A 5,656-nucleotide genomic window follows, 5' to 3' on the forward strand; every position below is an offset into this window, starting at 1 on the left:
GGTTTTCTCCAGATATACGCCCAGAAGTAGGATTGCTGGATCATATAGTAGTTCTATATTTAATTTTTTGAAGAGCCTCCATACTGTTCTTCATAATGCTTGTTCCAATTTACATTCCCACCAACAGTGCAAGAGGGGTCCCTTTTCTCCTCATCCTCTCCAGCATTTATTGCTTGTAGAATTTTTGATGAATGGCCATTCTGACCGGTGTAAGGTGATACCTCATTGTAGTTTTGACTTGCATTTCTCTAATAATTAGTGATGTTGAGCATCTTTTCATGTGTTTGTTGGTCATCTGTATGTCTTCTTTGGAGAAATGTCTATTTAGACCTCCTGCCCATTTTTTGATTGGGTTTGTTTTTTGATATTGAGCTACATGAGCAGTTTGTATATTTTGGAGATTAAACTCTTGTCATTTGCTTCATTTGCAAATATTTCCTACCATTCTGAGGGCTGTATTTTTGTTTTGTTTATGTTTTCCTTTGCTGTTCAAAAGATTTTAAGTATAATAAGGTCCCATGTTTTATTTCTGTTTTTATTTACATTACTCTAGGAGGTAGATTTAAAAAGATATTGCTGAAAAAAAAGATATTGCTGTAATTTATGTCAGAGAGTGTTCTGCCTATGTTTTCCTCTAAGAGTTTGATAGTGTCTGGCCTTACATTTAGGTCTTTAATCCATTTTGAGCTTATTTTTGTGTATGGCGTTAGGGAGTGATCTAATCTCATACTTTTACATGTCCCTATCCAGTTTTCCCAGCACCACTTATTGAAGAGACTGTCCTTTCTCCACTGTACATTCCTGCCTCCTTTATCAAAGATAAGGTGACCATATGTCCGTGGGTTTAACTCTGGGCTTTCTATCCTGTTCCATTGATCTATCTTTCTGTTTTTGTGCCAGTACCATACTGTCTTGATTACTGTAGCTTTGTAGTATAGTCTGAAGTCAGGGAGCCTGATTCCTCCAGCTCCATTTTTCGTTCTCAAGATTGCTTTGGCTATTCGGGGTCTTTTGTGTTTCCATACAAATTGTGAAATTTTTTGTTCTAGTTCTGTGAAAAATGCCAGTGGTAGTTTGATAGAGATTGCATTGAATCTGTAGATTGCTTTGGGTAGTAGAGTCATTTTCACAATGTTGATTCTTCCAATCCAAGAACATGGTACATCTCTCCATCTATTTGTATCATCTTTAATTTCTTTCCTCAGTGTCTTATAATTTTCTGCATACAGGTCTTTTGTCTCCTTAGGTAGGTTTATTCCTAGATATTTTATTCTTTTTGTTGCAATGGTAAATGGGAGTGTTTCCTTGATTTCACTTTCAGATTTTTCATCATTAGTATATAGGAATGCCAGAGATTTCTGTGCATTAATTTTGTATCCTGCAACTTGACCAAATTCATTGATTAACTCTAGTAGTTTTCTGGTAGCATCTTTAGGATTCTCTATGTATAGTATCATGCCATCTGCAAACAGTGACAGCTTTACTTCTTCTTTTCCGATTTGGATTCCTTTTATTTCCTTTTCTTCTCTGATTGCTGTGGCTAAGACTTCCAAAACTGTGTTGAATAAGAGTGGTGAGAGTGGGCAACCTTGTCTTGTTCCTGATCTTAGTGGCAATGGTTTCAGTTTTTCACCATTGAGGACGATGCTGGCTGTGGGTTTGTCATATATGGCCTTTATTATGTTGAGGAAAGTTCCCTCTATGCCTACTTTCTGCAGGGTTTTTATCATAAATGGGTGTTGAATTTTGTCGAAAGCTTTCTCTGCATCGATTGAGATGATCATATGGTTTTTCTCCTTCAATTTCTTAATATGGTGTATCACATTGATTGATTTGCGTATATTGAAGAATCCTTGCATTCCTGGAATAAACCCCACTTGATCATGGTGTATGATCCTTTTAATGTGCTGTTGGATTCTGTTTGCTAGTATTTTGTTGAGGATTTTTGCATCTATGTTCATCAGTGATATTGGCCTGTAGTTTTCTTTCTTTGTGACATCCTTGTCGGGTTTTGGTATCAAGGTGATGGTGGCCTCATAGAATGAGTTTGGGAGTGTTCCTCCCTCTGCTATATTTTGGAAGAGTTTGAGAAGGATAGGTGTTAGCTCTTCTCTAAATGCTTGATAGAATTCGCCTGTGAAGCCATCTGGTCCTGGGCTTTTGTTTGTTGGAAGATTTTTTATCACAGTTTCAATTTCAGTGCTTGTGATTGGTCTGTTCATATTTTCTATTTCTTCCTGATTCAGTCTTGGCAGGTTGTGCATTTCTAAGAATTTGTCCATTTCTTCCAGGTTGTCCATTTTATTGGCATAGAGTTGCTTATAGTAATCTCTCATGATCTTTTGTATTTCTGCAGTGTCAGTTGTTACTTCTCCTTTTTCATTTCTAATTCTATTGATTTGAGTCTTCTCCCTTTTTTTCTTGATGAGTCTGGCTAATGGTTTATCAATTTTGTTTATCTTCTCAAAGAACCAGCTTTTAGTTTTATTGATCTTTGCTATCGTTTCCTTCCTTTCTTTTTCATTTATTTCTGATCTGATTTTTATGATTTCTTTCCTTCTGCTAACTTTGGGATGTTTTTGTTCTTCTTTCTCTAATTGCTTTAGGTGCAAGGTTAGGTTGTTTATTCGAGATGTTTCCTGTTTCTTAAGGTGGGATTGTATTGCTATAAACTTCCCTCTTAGAACTGCTTTTGCTGCATCCCATAGGTTTTGGGTCGTCGTGTCTCCATTGTCATTTGTTTCTAGGTATTTTTTAATTTCCTCTTTGATTTCTTCAGTGATCACTTCGTTATTCAGTAGTGTATTGTTTAGCCTCCATGTGTTTGTATTTTTTACAGCTCTTTTCCTGTAATTGATGCCTTGTCTCATAGCATTGTGGTCAGAAAAGATACTTGATACAATTTCAATTTTCTTAAATTTACCAAGGCTTGATTTGTGACCCAAGATATGATCTATCCTGGAGAATGTTCCATGAGCACTTGAGAAAAATGTGTATTCTGTTGTTTTTGGATGGAATGTCCTATAAATATCAATTAAGTCCATCTTGTTTAATGTATCATTTAAAGCTTGTGTTTCCTTATTTATTTTCATTTTGGATGATCTGTCCATTGGTGAAAGTGGGGTGTTAAAGTCCCCTACTTTGAGTGTGTTACTGTCAATTTCTCCTTTTATGGCTGTTAGTATTTGCCTTATGTATTGAGGTGCTCCTATGTTGGGTGCATAAATATTTACAATTGTTATATCTTCTTCTTGGATCGATCCCTTGATCATTATGTAGTGTCCTTCTTTGTCTCTTCTAGTAGTCTTTAATTTAAAGTCTATTTTGTCTGATATGAGAATTGCTACTCCAGCTTTCTTTTGGTTTCCATTTGCATGGAATATCTTTTTCCATCCCCTTACTTTCAGTCTGTATGTGTCTCTAGGTCTGAAGTGGGTCTCTTGTAGACAGCATATATATGGGTCTTGTTTTTGTATCCATTCAGCCAATCTGTGTCTTTTGGTGGGAGCATTTAGTCCATTTACATTTAAGGTAATTATTGATATGTATGTTCCTGTTCCCATTTTCTTAATTGTTTTGGGTTCGTTATTGTAGGTCTTTTACTTCTGTTGTGTTTCTTGCCTAGAGAAGTTCCTTTAGCATTTGTTGTAAAGCTGGTTTGGTGGTGCTGAGCTCTCTCAGCTTTTGCTTGTCTGTAAACGTTTTAATTTCTCTATCAAGTCTGAATGAGATCCTTGCTGGGTAGAGTAATCTTGGTTGCAGGTTTTTCTCCTTCATCACTTTAATTATGTCCTGCCACTCCCTTCTGGCTTGTAGAGTTTCTGCTGAGAGATCAGCTGTTATCCTGATGGGGATTCCCTTGTGTGTTATTTGTTGTTTTTGCCTTGCTGCTTTTAATATGATTTCTTTGTGTTTAATTTTTGACAGTTTGATTAATATGTGTCTTGGCGTATTTCTCCTTGGATTTATTCTGTATGGGACTCTCTGTGCCTCCTGGACTTGATTAACTATTTCCTTTCCCATATTAGGGAAGTTTTCAACTATAATCTCTTCAAATATTTTCTCAGTCCCTTTCTTTTTCTCTTCTTCTTCTGGAACCCCTATAATTCGAATGTTGGTGCGTTTAATGTTGTCCCAGAGGTCTCTGAGACTGTCCTCTGTTCTTTTCATTCTTTTTTCTTTATTTTGCTCTGCAGCAGTTATTTCCACTATTTTATCTTCCACCTCACTTATCCGTTCTTCTGCCTCCGTTATTCTGCTATTGATCCCATCTAGAGTATTTTTTTATTTCATGTATTGTGTTTTTAATCGATGCTTGATTCATCTTTAGTTCTTCTAGGTCCTTGTTAACTGTTTCTTGCATTTTGTCTATTCTATTTCCAAGATTTTGGATCTGGGAAATAGAATCTTGGATCATCTTTACCATCATTATTCTGAATTCTTTTTCAGGTAGACTGCCTATTACCTCTTCATTTGTTAGATCTGGTGGGTTTTTATCTTGCTCCTTCTCCTGCTGTGTGTTTTTCTGTCTTCTCATTTTGCTTATGTTACTGTGTTTGGGGTCTCCTTTTTGCAGGCTGCAGGTTCGTAGTTCCCGTTGTTTTTGGTGTCTGTCCCCAGTGGCTAAGGTTGGTTTAGTGGGTTGTGTAGGCTTCCTGGTGGAGGGGACTAGTGCCTGTGTTCTGGTGGATGAGGCTGGATCTTGTCTTTCTGGTGGGCAGGTCCACGTCTGGTGGTGTGTTTTGGGGTGTCTGCAGACTTTTTATGAGTTTAGGCCACCTCTCTGCTAATGGGTGGCATTGTGTTCCTGTCTTGCTAGTTGTTTGGCTTAGGGTGTCCAGCACTGTAGCTTGTTGGTCGTTGAGTGAAGCTGGGTGCTGGTGTTGAGATGGAGATCTCTGGAAGATTTTTGCCGTTTGATATTATGTGGAGCTGGGAGGTCTCTTGTGGACCAGTGTCCTGAAGTTGGCTCTCCCACCTCAGAGGCACAGCACTGACTCCGGGCTCCTCAATTTGGGATGATGTGTTGTCTATTCATGTATTCCACAGATGCAGGGTACATCAAGTTGATTGTGGAGCTTTAATCTGCTGCTTCTGAGGCTGCTGGGAGAGGTTTCCCTTTCTCTTCTTTGTTCTCACAGCTCCTGGGTCTCAGGTTTGGATTTGGCCCCGCCTCTGCGTGTAGGTCGCCGGAGGGCGTCTGTTCCTCACTCAGGCAGGACAGGGTTAAAGGAGCAGCCTCTTCGGGGACTTGGCTCACTCAGGCCGGGCGGGAGGGAGGGGCACGGAGTGCGGGTCGAGCCTGCAGCGGCAAAGGTCGGCGTGACGTTGCACCAGCCCGAGGCGTGCCGTGCGTTCTCCCAGGGAAGCCGCCCCTGGATCCCGGGACCCCGGCAGTGGCGGGCTGCACAGGCTCCCGGAAGGGCGGTGTGGGCAGTGACCTGCGCTCGCACACAGGCTTCTTGGCGGCGGCAGCAGCAGCCCCAGCGTCCCACTCCCGTCTCTGGGCTCCGCGCTTTCAGTCGCGACTCGCGCCCGTCTGTGGAGCCCCTTTAAGCAGCGCTCTTAATCCCCTCTCCTCGCGCACCAGGAAACCAAGAGGGAAGAAAAAGTCTCTTGCCTCTTCGGCAGCTCCAGAGTTTTCCCGGACTCCCTG

This window comes from Mesoplodon mirus (genome assembly GCF_964341445.2).
Source record: "Mesoplodon mirus genome assembly, chromosome: 5".
Taxonomy (NCBI): domain Eukaryota; kingdom Metazoa; phylum Chordata; class Mammalia; order Artiodactyla; family Ziphiidae; genus Mesoplodon; species Mesoplodon mirus.